Source organism: Vipera berus (assembly GCF_964194415.1).
Source record: "Vipera berus genome assembly, chromosome: 1".
Lineage (NCBI taxonomy): Eukaryota > Metazoa > Chordata > Lepidosauria > Squamata > Viperidae > Vipera > Vipera berus.
The window spans coordinates 67,206,832-67,219,285 of NC_138202.1; positions in this window are offsets into that span (position 1 = coordinate 67,206,832).

The window sequence follows — 12,454 nt, forward strand, 5'->3', positions numbered from 1 at the left end:
AGAGAGAGAGAGAGAGAGAGGGAGGGAGGGAGGGAGGGAGGGAGGGAGGGAGGGAGAGGGAGGGAGGGAGGGAGAGAGGGAAGGAGAGAGGGAGGGAGGGAGGGAGAGAGAGAGAGAGAGAGAGAGAGAGAGAGAGAGAGAGTCATAAAACCATAAACCTGAGTAGGTGGAAGAGATCACGACAAGATGGCAGGTGCAGCAGTGCAACCAAAGCCCAACCCCTTTGTATGTATATGTCCATGCACTGCAAAACAGGTGGGGATTTGATTGTGCTGCCATGACTGTGTATCAAAAAAAAAATTCTACCTACCCCTGCAGGTACCAGGGATATGTGCTTTATATGTAGAATGGCTGAGAGACAATCCCAGATGTGATCCTGTAGTGATAAGGCAGACCAATCAAGCAATGTTGACAACACTAGCCTAGACAGTACAATAGCTTGCCTCCATATAGGATACTTTTTAATTTTGTCTTCTATGTTCTTAATATAGAAAAGGAAAATTTCACTTGAAAGTTCTGCTGATTGTACTTCCTATGGAAATCCTTTTTCCAGTTCCTATTATTGCTAACAGATCTGACACTGGAAAATTTCATAATGAGTTATATCTAATTTCTACACAGGATACTTTGGATTCTGTTTCATTGGGCTGCTTTTTATTGCTGTGGGATTTTGATGTGTAAATAGGGGACCCAGAGAAATAAAACTCAATAAAATAATGGCAGGTGGCTTAAAAAGCAGTGAAAACTTTTAGAGCACTACTATTAATCTATTCTGGTAAATTATACAAGAATTTTATATCGTCTTCACAGTAACTAAATAATCTACAGAAACGAATGATTTGTTGGTATGTGTCAAACGAGTGTCTTAAGTTTATTGATGACTGAGTGGATAGATTTGGCAGCTGTTACTGTGGATGAGGGTGGCAATATAGACTTGTTGACTATGTGCTGTCCTAGATTTCAAGACCAGTGCCAAGAAAGAGGAATGGAGACAGCGTAGTTGTGCCCAGGTCCTGTTCTGTGCTGGTGGGATGTGAACACCTATGTGTTTGGCTATAGGGAAAGGTTGGGATTTCATTTGTGTACCGTCAGCCCTTCTACCTGGAAAGAACCCTTTCTGAGCCATTTTGACCTTGGTGTTATTCTGATTATTTGTACCAGGGAATTTCATCTACCATTCCTTGACAGTTGAGGTCTGTCAGGACTAAAGACTTCATGGGCTCCATGGCTCTATCCCAATTAATCAGACTCAACCTGCATAGATGGACCCATTTGTTTCAGAGTAGCAGCTGCTGATTTGGAAATGAAGGACACTGTTCTGAATCCTTTGTAATATTGGATCATTTCTTACCCCATTTGAGGTTTGTTACTATGGAAGATCTATTAGATCTACCCCAGACCCATTATGGAGCCAGAAGTCTTCAGTAGGCCCTGATCTTCCAAGCACTCTGGCAGACTATTCCATTGACCATTTGGTCAAATGTTGACTGGGTCATGATGCAATTGCTCCCACCACATTTTTTCTGGTTTATCAAGTAACATTGGGAGATGAAGCATCTAAAGAAATGACTGCAAACTGAAGGAGGAAGACTAAAAGTGAACTTGACTGAATACTTGTAAGAGTTGATTTTTAAACCTACATCATGAAGATAAAATCAGCAAAGTGATTACAGTTCTCCATTCTCACTGTGTCAGTGGAATATTATCCCATGTATCATTATCCAGCAGCCCTGTTTAAGATCACTGAATCTTGCTAGCAGGAAGAATTGCCATCTGGTTTCTGTGATGCATTTGTACAACATTTTATTAATGAAGTAGTTCAAATTCACCACATAGCTGACCATCCATTGTTGGTATCTTAAGTAGAAAGTGCAACATTCTGTTTCTGGAACTAATTCCAGCTTATGGATTCTGATGAAATGGCTAGGAAGCTTCCAGCATGATCTGGTACAGCTGTAGTTTTGATCCATGCTCTTCTTGACTCCTTCAGGTAGTAAGGTATGTATAAGAACCTAGGTCAAGGAGCTTGTAAACGTCACTTAATGGAAAGGGGTTGCCCTTATGGTCCTCATTGCCTTTAAAGTGTGCTGCTATGCTGCATTCAGAGTCATACACAAATGAATTGTATAACACTATTGATTACTGGTGCCTTTACTGCACCTAAGTTGGTACTAATCTAAGTGGCATGCAAGAGCATTATTATTCTGTCTCCAATCTTTCCTTTTGCTGAGATGGTGACTGAGAGATACAGCTACAGAGGCCTTAGAGGAAGCAGATTGGACCTTTTCTGTCAGAGTTCAACTCCAGGTTTGAGACTAAAATGGTGTTGGTCATTTTGGTGGGTGACCTTTGTAAGGAACTGGATCAGATGAGTGCATCTCTCAAGGTTTTACTTGACTTGTTGGTGGAATTTGATACCATTAAACCTAGTACATTATTCCCCTGGATAGCCTATAAAGGTGGAGGAATGAGAGGCAGAATTTTATTCTGTGTTAAGCAGGTGGCCTAACCTAAGCTGAATATTACACTCAGCAGTAAAATGGGTGGAAAAGTTATTTCTCTGATAGTGCTTTATGAGTCCTAGAGAGATTTCTAATCTCTGGTGTTTACATCAATATGAAGCTTCTGGGTGAGGTATCAGCAGTACACTGAAGATATCCAGCTCTAGATCAGGGGTGTCAAACTCGCAACGTCCCGTGACGTGTTGTGACGTATCACAACTTTTTTTCCCATTGCCTGCAATGGAGTGGGTGCGGCTTCGGCATGAGGCATCCTGCCTGCAGGCTGGCAGCTTGAAACCCCCTCTCTAGATTAAGATTACATGGAAATCTTGACCCAGTATTTGGAGGCTGTAAGAGTCTGGATGGGACTGAACTTGAGTTCCAAAAATGCAGAGCTGCTGATTATCGAGAAATCTGATTCTTCTAATATACAGTAGCAATATTATCAGCACTGACATTAGAATTCATTTCCAGTATAATTTTAGCTGGAATATGCAAAGATCATCAGCAATGTTATTAGCCAGAAACGGTGCTCTCCAAAAATTTCAGTCGTCTAAAGAGAGTTTTTCCCATGATACTGCCAAGTTTTTCATTTGAAGATCTCATCCTGAGATCTGTATGGGTCCCCCATATGAGTGGGGAGTATCAGAGATAAGTAGCATACCGTTCAAAAATATAGTGTAGCCCTTTGTATGAAAAAATAATGCAAACTTCTGCTACGTGTCTCTATTTATACTCATTCTTCTCTGTGCTCAGGAAAAATTATGTTAATCAAACGTTAATACCGTAGAAGTAAAATCAAGTGAAATTCTATTCATATCTTCACAGACGTTAGCCTCATTTTGAGTTCAAAGGACTTACTTCCTGAGAAGTTTTGAGCAAACACTTTACGTGACAAAGACCGAAGATTCTTTGTTTGCCTCTGTTCCTCCTAACTGAAGGGTTCTCCTTAAATATTAATAGTCTATTATTTAGGCTATAATAATGTATATGCCCTTTTCCTCCATACAGAATTCCTGCTGCAAAGTAAGCATCCGAAAATATCTGTGATCCAAATCATCTTCAGTTACAAAAATAAGTGAACATAATAATGTCTAATATTGACCTTTTTATCACACATGACAACACACTAATGTATTATGAACAACGTACAGATATTAAAAGGCTCACAGATTAACAATGCTTGTTTAGAGCCAGCTAAGGAAACAAAAGAAAAAAGAAAAAGAACCGCAGTGTTGTTACTTCGCATTTTCAGTAGAAGTTACTTCCTACAGAGTGGGCTTTACAGTATAAAATGGATGTACCAATTAATGTATAGCGGTAAACAGAAGCAGAGCTGTTCTGCTATACTATATCTCCTTTGCAGCCTGTCATTTCTTTATCCTAGTTAGTAGTCATTTTCTTTTCAGATGTAAGTTCACATACGTTTACAATAACTCACTTCCTCATTTTCCTTTGTTTACTGTAGGTGGATTCGGTGATTTCCATTTACTTGTCATGCAGTTTGTCATACAGGAGTAATGTGCATAGTTTTATTAAAAGGTTATGGCAGTCTGGTAATTCAGGAGGCTGGCTTTATGCCCCATCTGGGATGGGTTTGTTTTTCAATGCTCTCAGGGCATGTGTATTTGGCATCCTTCAGCTGGCACAAGCGGGACGCGCTTGCGCCAGCTTGATCCTCAGGGAGTTTGAGAAATCTCTGGACTGAGATTTAGGCAGCATTGTGTAAGTTCAGATAGCAGGCAGCACCATCATAACACTGGGTGATTCCCCTGTTGCTGTGTCCTATCCACCCTTCTGTTCCAGAAAAATACTATAATTGCCAGTTGCTTTCTTTCCTGTGGACACATCTTATTGAACATATATGATTCTATATGAGAATATTTACATATTATACAGAGAGAGTGTGTGTTAAATTAAATTGACATATAAAAAGTTGAAAGAGCAAAATGTATTTATACCTAGGCACAACAACCAACTTTATAAAAATTCCTTTCTTACTTTTTCGGTGCCTCTAATATCTTCTATTGCTATCTTGATTAGGAATGTTGTAACAGCAGAATAGCTGTAACACTTGCCTAGTAATATACAACACTGCTAACTTGGAACCTAAAACAACTGTTTAGTGGGGGGAAAATTAAATTACTATTTTCTTTCCTTATGCTTGCTACTTTAATTTGTGTTGCATTTATTATTTTTGAGCACTATTGGTTTTATTATGATTAAAATAAAATAGTAAAGGCTCCTGGATCTCATTTAACAAAAATACATAGAAAGTAGAAAAATTCTGTCTTTTACTAATAAGCTGCAGGACTACAAAAATTGAAGGAGAACCAGAAAAGGTTATCTTTAGAAAGCCAATCAGCCAGCCACAGTTTTCTTTTTTCTTTTTTTTTAATAAGTCTTTATTTACATTTCATGTTAAAAACACACACCATACACCAGCAAAGACAAAAAAACATATACAATATACAGAAAACGAAGAAATCAAAAAATTGGAAACCATTTCAAAAAAACAAAACAAATTGTATCTACTTCTAAACTGACAATTATATTCCACTCACTAAATCTCATAACTATCCAACTCCAAAGCTTATTCATTAACAAAAATTATATCACTTCATTTTTGACCAACCTCCAAGCCACCCTCATTTCTTTAATCTTTTATCCATCCAAATATACCATTTATTCCATGATAGAAATGCTGGTGTCTCTTCTTTACCCTTCAACTTCTTGGTCAATGTGTCTGCTTCTGCACAATCAAGTATGATTTGCCTTCCAAAATTGAGCATACCACATCCTCGCTGCTGTTAAGATATGTAAAACCAAATACCATATTCCCCTCTTAATATTTCCAGGCCTGAAGCCAAGCAGATACGTCTCTGGTTTAAGATCAACTAAACACCCTGTGATTTCCTCTATCCATTTTTGGATCCTCGTCCAATATCTAACCACTTCCGGACATCTTCACCATAAGTGATAATACGTGCCAGTCCCTTTACCACACTTCCAACAATCGGCCGACAATCCGGGGAACATTTTGGAAAGTCTAGCTGGAGGGAGATGCCATCTCTAAAGCATTTTGTATATGTTCTCCTTATATGACATGGAAACCACCAGCCTCATATTAATCCACCAAATCTCTTCCCATTTCTCAAGTGGAAGTGCATAACCAAAATTCTTCCCCCTGGCAATCATCGCGTCTTCTACCACCTCCTCCCCAACTACCCTAATTAACAACAATTTATAACACTTAGATATCATCCCTTTCTCCGGACCCAGCAGAATCTTATCTAATTCCTGCAGATTCAGATAAATACCCCTTCCTTCCTTATCCTTCTTATACCTTGACTGAATCTGCAGGTAGGCCCACCACTGAGCCAGATCTTGTCGCGTTTTGAGTTCTTCCCCGCTATCTAAAAGTTCTTTGTAAGTTGGTCTTCAGTTTTCTTCTTCACATGTTTTCCCAATTCTTAATCCTTCTCTCCCTTCCTGCCTTTTTCTTTCATTTTTAAATTTTCAAAAGAACTTGTCTATACTACTGAGTAATGATGTACTTATACTCAGCATTTTTGTTGCTCCAGAAGAATCTAGTAAAGGGAAAAAACGGGATAGTTCATTTTTGTATGTTTTGGGGGGAGAGGGTTGTTAAGAAGTACGTATGCTTGACTTCCGGTGGCTGCGCGGCGCCGGAGACAGCCTTCCCGGGCTGCCCGCGGCTCAGCTGAGTGATTTTCGCCCGAAACAGCGTCGATCAGCTGTTCGGGCGAATTTGAAGCCCCCTCCTTGGGAGAAGAGGAGGGGGTGAGGCCCCAGGTAGGGGTTGAGTTCTCCTGGCCGCCTGAGCTTGTAGCTTGGGCGGCTGAAGGATTGAACTCCCCCGTAGCCTGGGTGGCTCCCAGCTGGTCAGCGTCTCTGCTCCGGACTTCATGGAGCAGAGCCAGGCGTCTGCGACCACCCCTGCCTGAAGGAAGGACTATGGAATAAAAGGAGCAGGCAGAGCGGTACAAGAGGAAAAGGTGAAGAGGATTATTATATTCTACTCTCTAGCTTGATGGACTTTTTAAACTTAAAGTGAAAGTGCGTCATAAGTGAAAAAGATGGCGGCTAAACCTCCCTCAAAAACTCTTCGGAGTGCTGGAACTTCTCCGGTACAACAATCATCATTGCAGGCGTTGCATCTTCCTGATGTATTGACATCGAAGGATTTACAAGATGCTCTTGAAAAACATGCCCAGGTAATTCTGGAATCAATGGGTGATAAATTTGCACAGATGGAGGCGAAATTGGAGAAATTGGAGGAGAGAATGGAAGAGAGGATGGAACAGAAGTTCAGGGTGATGAAGGTAGACATTTTGTCCTCAGTGTATAAAGTGGCTGAATGTGTGGAAGAACTGGAGGAAAAAGTGGAAGATTTGACTCAAAAGAATGCCATATTAGAAGCAAAAGTACTGGAGAATGAAGATTTAAGAGACAAAATGGACAGAGAATTGAGTCTTGCTCAATATTACCAGATGCAGTTTGCTGTTAGAATTAAGAGGTTTAAAAGAGAATATTAAGGAAGATCTAAAGCAGCTGATTTCTGAGGCTCTGGAAGTGGTATTGAATCAGCCAGCATCTGAAATAAAGGGAGGCATGGATAAAGTGTTTCGTGTGAATTCATGGATTGCAAGACAGAGAAAGCTGCCTAGAGATGTGGTGGTTTATTTTACTAAGAGGGAAATTAGAGATGAAGTTATACAAGTTGCCTATGATTCTAAAGTGGTGATTGCTGATCAAGAAGTTTTGGTTTTAAAAGAAATTCCTCCAAAGATTTTAAGGAGAAGGAAGGATTTTATATTCCTCGTGCAAGAGCTCAAGCAACGAGATATAAGGTTCAGATGGGAGATTCCAGTTGGGTTGATGGTGATGTATGAAGGTAAAAGGTACCGTCTGATTACTGTGATGCAGGCACGAGATTTTTATAATAACGTTTTAAAAGCAACCTCATTATCACTTCTGGAAGCTGCAAAGGGATCTGGAGAAGGAGAACATCAAGAGACTGAGGATGGACAGACAGAGGAGAATGGTGCTGGAGGAGATCAAGCTACAATTTCTTTGGATGATCCTGGAGAGCGGAGGGTGACGCGTGCTGCTTTAAAACGATCAAAAAGAAAATAATAAAAGAGCAAGACCAGCAGAAGTCTATGGAGCTTCCACAACGAACATCTAGGAAGTTATCGCAATGGACATGTGGGAAAAGATTTGGGTTAGGAACGTAAAGAGAGAACTTTTATAAAATGCTTTATAGATGGCATTTAGATTCTAAAAAGTTTGTAAGTATGTATCCGGACTATCAGCCAAAATGTTGGAGATGTGGAGATGAAGATGTTACATATTTTCATGTATGGTGAACTTGTAAAAAGATCAAGGCTTTTTGGATAAAAATTTGGTGGAATATGTAGAAGATTTTTAAGCAAAGGATAAAGTTTTGTTCGCAAATTTTTTGTTTTTGTTTTTGTTTGTTTGTTTTTTGTTGGGGATAATTACGGACGTTACGGTTGTGGACACTAATTATGTGAAATTTAATTATGGCAGCAAGACTTTTGATAGCTCAGTAATGGAAGAAAGAGGAACTGCCGATTATAGGAGAGTGACTTTAAAGATTTTTGACTTGGCAGAGATGGCGTAGATTTTGGCCTAAGATTTTTCGCAAGAACGTTATATTATGGAATGGAGAAAATGGATTTATAGGGTTAAGAAGTTTCATGTAGCATTTGAATAAGTCTTCTTTCTTTTCTTCTTTTTCTATTTTTGTTTTTCTATATATATTTAATATATATATATATATATTATCCTATATAAGCTAGAGAGTGATGGATTTTAGAGTTTATGGATGTTAGTATATGGTTGTTTATGATTGTTTTTTTTTATATACCTTGTATTTAGCTCTGGGAAGTCGGGGGGGAGGGGGGGAGGGGGGAGAGGTAGGGGGGAGGGTGAAGGGAGGGGGAGGGGGGATTTTTAAAGGAAAAATTGTATGTTAAAACTTTTTAATAAAAAAAAAAAGAAGTACGTATGCTTTGGTTCTGGGGTCCTTTGGGTGCTCTGCTCTGAATATGCCCTTGGTGATCTGGCTCTAGCAGCGGCATCGTTTTTAAAAATCTGGAATAATTCAAACCTAGTTTCATTTAGCATTCAATCTTCTCAAACACATTGGTTCTGGTATGGTTGGACATCTGCAGTAATCCTAGGAAGTTTCAAATCTACTGTTCTTGTAATAAAGATATATTCAGCTTATGGGCTGCCATTTGGAAGGTGGGGGAATGTTTGTGAATCAATTAGCAAGCTTGAGTCAGAGAGAAGAATCTGATTTAGTTGCTTTGTAATTCTCCATCATTACAACAGAAGTCTAATAATTTCTGTTAGATACTTGCTAGCCCTCTACAACTGCACAACTACCACTACTACTACTACTACTACTACTACTACTATTACTAATAATAATAATAATAATAATAATAATAATAATAATAATAATAATAATAATAATAATAATAATAATAATAAGAAGAAGAAGAAGAAGAAGAAGAAGAAGAAGAAGAAGAAGAAGAAGAAGAAGAAGAAGAAGAAGAAGAAGAAGAAGAAGAAGTAGTGGTAGTAGTGGTAGTAGTAGTTGGAAGAGACCTTGGAGGTCATCTAGTTAAACCCGCTGCTCAGGCAGGAAACCCTATACCATATCAGGCAAATGGCTGTCCAGTCTCTTCTTAAAAACTTCCAGTGTTGGAGCATTCACCACTTCTGGAGGCAGGTTGTTCCACTGGTTAATTGTTCTAACTGTCAGGAAGTTTCTCCTTAGTTCTAGGTTGCTTCTCTCCTTGGCTAGTTTCCATCCATTGCTTCTTGTCCTGCTTTCAGGTGCTTCGGAGGATAGCTTGACTCCCTCTTCTTTGTGGCAGCCCTTGAGATATTGGAACACTGCTATCATGTCACCCCTCACCCTTCTCTTCGTTAAACTACACATACCCAATTCCAGCAACCGTTCCCTATATGTTTTAGCCTTCAGTCCCCCAATTATCTTTGTTGCTCTTCTCTGTACCCTTTCTAGAGTCTCAACATTTTTTTTTACATCATGGTGACCAAAACTGGATGCAGTATTCCAGGTGTGGCCTTACCAAAGCATTGTAAAACGGTATTAGTACTTCACGTGATCTTGATTCTATCCCTCTGTTAATGCAGCCTAGCACTGTGTTGGCTTTTTTGGCAGCTGCAACACACTGCTGGCTCATATTGAAGTGATTTCTACTAGGACTCCGAGATCCCTACTACTGTTGAGCAAGGTACCACCTATACTATACCTGTGCATTTGATTTTTCCTGCCTAAATGTAGAACCTTACTTTTTTCACCATTGAATTTCATTTTGTTAGATAGCACCCAGTGTCCAGATCCTCCTGTATTTTAAGAACATCGGCCACATTGTGTTGTGCCTGAAACATCCCATAATTCCTTAAATACTAACTCTGATATAAATGTATCACTTTTAAGGGTAACAGATTGATTAGATGTATTGTGTTGATTTAATATGTTTGCATAAATTACAACCCATTTTATGAGGTAATACATGTTAGTTTTTAAGGTGACTCTGGATGTTTGTTTTTCATTCCTAGTAGAATCCTTTGGATAAACATTTTTTTTTTAAAAAAAAGAGGTAAAATCATATTAAGCATGTCAGCCCAAGCACCTTTTTTGTTCGTTTAATTAATTATAGTACAAGCAGAAGGGCCTGGTAATTTAAATTTTATCCCTTGCTCCTATGATTTGGCTTTGATTTCCCAAACTGGATTGTGCTGTTTTCTATATTATAAAACATTCATCGGCCACAAAACAAACAGCATGCAGCATTGGAGAGTCAGGGCAACTCACCATTCTCTTCACAGCAAGAGCCATGATTCACTAAAGTTCACTAGTGCCTGTATGGAAAATCCCTTTTAGACTCATTGTCATTTTACATCCAGGACAGGTATAACACATTCCTGGCAGGTCCCTTATCTGATCCGACCAGTATTTGGGAAAGTGCTGTTGAATCTAGTCATTTGTGTGGCAGGATTTCTACCAAATTGCAGAACAGCAAGAAAAAAAAATGTGAATCCGCATCCATTAAATTTAATTTAAATCTAGAGAACCTATGGCCTTTTCCCAAAATTAAAAGTTAAATTTAAAATTGTTGGAGACCTGTGAATTTACATGAGTTTGCACGAGTTCTCAATATATATAATGATAGCTTGACATTTATTTCCACTTAAAGTTTACTTAAAGTTTTTGCTGGAAAAGCCACAGTGATAGGTGTCTATATCATGGGAAAGGGTAATTAATTAATTATTTGTTAAATTTTAACACATATATACTTTTTCCTACCCTTCCCAGTTGATTCCCAAGGTTTAAAATAAAAAATTAGTGTATTCTAGTACACATACACTCTGTTACATTCATACACACACACACACACACACACACACACACACAAAGAGAGAGAGAGAGAGAGAGAGAGAGAGAGAGAGAGAGAGAGAGAGAGAGAGAGAGAGAGAGAGAGAGAGAGAGAGAGAGAGAGAGAGATCTTATATACAGAGAAATTAGCAGAAAATGCAGACAGATGGTAGTTGTGGATGTTATTACTGGAAGGATGTAGGAAGAAACCCCAAAACCTCCCAGCCCATAGCGGACCATATGTGACCACCCTCTCCCATAACAAGCAAATCTACTACTGTATGCAGACCATGGTTAAAGAAAACACAGTTTGCTCCGGTATGAAAACTCAGCCTCTTAGATTAAACCCTACATTAAATTAATTCTGACCCCAGAGCCTCATTTCCAATACATCCAAGCATTTGAGCCTCCAATCCAGGAGCTAGAAGTTCTGCATTTGGAGACTATGACGGTCTGTTGTTTCGTTTTATTTTTCCATGTAGGAGCCCAGCCAGCCTTGCTATTGTTCCTGTGTCTTCTCTTGCCTTGCCTCTGTTTTATTTCTCTGTCTGAGCTAGCATGGGTAATAATGAGGCCTCTTGAAGTTTCGTGGCAGCTTTTCTTCCTCAGAGTTTGGTCAGTGCCAATTCCCCAAAGGCACCCATGGCAGCAGGTTAAATGTCTCCATGGAGATTTCAGTGGCTGCTTTCCTCTTTCCCTCCTCCTCCCGCTGTCCTTCTCTAGATGGTTGGTTGTAAACAGCAGCAGCAGGATTTCCATCCAGACGAGCAGAATCCGACCCCAACCAGGTTCCCCTCTTTGCTTGGCTGCCCCACAACTGCCCTAGAAAAGCAACAAAGCCATCTTGTTCCAATGACAGTGACAGTTGACGGATTATGGCTGATTTTTTTTTCCCCTCTGCCCTGTCTGGCTTTTTCATTGCAGCTGCAGGAACCAGCTTGCCAAATGAGAAGTGTTTCACAAAAGGGCTGGCATTATGGGCAGAGGCCTTGAGATCTGGCAGATTTGCATGCTGAGGGGCAAAATATACAAGGTGTATATCTCACCTCCCCTCTCAGTTGCCCAGTCTCTGCCAAGGAGTAGATAACATATAACAGGAACACAGCAAGGCCTTGGTTGGGTGGGGTGGGGGTGTTTCTGTGTTTTCCTCTTTCTGGTTCTTTTTTTGGGGAGGGGACTCATGGGAGAAGGGAGAACACAGAACTATTTTTTTCACTTTAGTCCTTACTACATTTTGTTCTCAAATACATTTTGTTAGTTTACTTAACTCATCTGAGTACAAGTTGTCTTGTGTCATTTATTAAATAATTTATCCCACACCGTTTCCCCCCCTCTTCTTTTTTTCTCTTTGCAATTGCAACCAGGTTGTTCCAGAGCTCCTTTAAAAGGTCAGAGATTCAATTTTTGACACTGTTAAAAGGAGGTAGGAACTAGGGCACAGGTCTGCAACCTGCGGCTCTGGAGCCGCATGCGGCTCTTTCAGCCGTCT